This window comes from Octopus bimaculoides, chromosome 29, assembly GCF_001194135.2.
Source record: "Octopus bimaculoides isolate UCB-OBI-ISO-001 chromosome 29, ASM119413v2, whole genome shotgun sequence".
In the NCBI taxonomy this organism is placed as follows: domain Eukaryota; kingdom Metazoa; phylum Mollusca; class Cephalopoda; order Octopoda; family Octopodidae; genus Octopus; species Octopus bimaculoides.
Genome location: NC_069009.1, coordinates 4,243,086 through 4,244,850, shown reverse-complemented (window position 1 = coordinate 4,244,850; position 1,765 = coordinate 4,243,086).

The following is a 1,765-nucleotide window of genomic DNA, read 5'->3' as shown; positions in this document are numbered from 1 at the left end:
TAGAAATATCTATGGGAAAAATTTATCCTTTTTTTATTACTGTCAGCATTATTACTATTATTATTATTATTATTATTATTATTATCTTCGTCTGTCTTCACGTTCTGAGTTCAAATGCCGCGAGGGTCAACTTTACATTTCAGCCTTCCGGGGTCGATAAAATAAGTACCAGTTATGCTCTGAGATCAATATAATTTTTATACTTAATTTACTGAAAACAACTTTCACTAAGGCGGTGAGCTGGCAGAAACGTTAGCGCCCCGGGTGAAATGCTTAGCGGTATTTCGCCTGTGGTAAGTAGCTTGCTTACGAACCACATGGTTCCGGGTTCAGTCCCACTGCGTGGCACCTTGGGCAAGTGTCTTCTACTATAGCCTTGGGCAAACCAAAGCCTTGTGAGTGGATTCGGTGGACAGAAACTGAAAAGAAACCCGTCATACATATGTATATATATATATATATATATATATATGTATGTGTGTGTATATGTTTGTGTGTCTGTGTTTGTTCCCCCAACATCGCTTGACAACCGATGCTGATGTGTTTACGTCCCTGTAACTTAGCGGTTTGGCAAAAGAACGATAGAATAAGTACTAGGCTTCCAGAAAATAAGTCCTGGGGTCGATTTGCTCGACTAAAGGCGGTGCTCCAGCATGGCCGCAGTCAAATGACTGAAACAATTAAAAGAGTATATGTAATAACATGTGCTTGAAAACGTTAAGAACCAAAAGCTTTTGCACATCTATAAAAGCAAAAGCCACACACATTTTGTGAAATCTCTTCCCAAAGGTTAGAGTCTTTCGACTTTCTAAAAAGGTTCTTTTCTCAATCTTAACTCTTCCCTCCAAATATATCATTGACCCCTAAAGGATGAAAGACAAAGTCGACCTCAATGGAATTTGAACTCAGAACACGAAAACAAATGAAATGCTGCTTGGCATTCTACCTGGTGTGCTAACAATTCTGCCAATTTACTGCCTTTACTAATCCTTTCTATGAAAAGCACAATGCCTGAAGTTTTGGGTGAGGCTACCAGTAGATTGCATCAACCCCATTGTTTCACTGGTACTCAATTTATCAACCATGAAAGAATGAAAGGTCAAGTTGACCTCGGTGGAATTTGAACTCAGAGTGTAAAGATGGACAAAATGCCACTAAGAATTTTGCCAGCTTGCTGTCTTAATATGCAATAATTATATATTACATACATATAAGAGGGATGACCACTAAGTGGACATCCATTATGTTAGATGTAGACCCCATATGGTCTGAGAACAACCTTTTCTTAGTGGTCAGACCATATAGGGTCTACATCTAGCATAATCGATGTCCACTTAATGGTCATCCCTCTTATATGCATGTATATATATACATGTATGTATATATATATATATATATATATATATATATGTATGTATGTATGGATATATATGTATGTATATATATATATACACACACATATGATGGGTTTCCACACAGTTTTCCATTTACCAGATTTATGCACAGATTTATAATAGAACACATTTGCACAGAATAGGACTGGAGCAGAAACCACATGGCTTCAAAGCAAGCTTCATGTTTGTATGTATGTATGTATGTATGTGTGTATGTGTGTGTCTTTGTACTTCTTCCCCCCCCCCTCCCACCGCCTGCCCACCACCACCACCACTTTGTTTGATTACATCCCCACAACTTAGCTGTTCAGCAAAAGAGATCAGTGGAATAAATACCAGGTTTTAAAAGAAAAAAACACAATAAGCTTTGG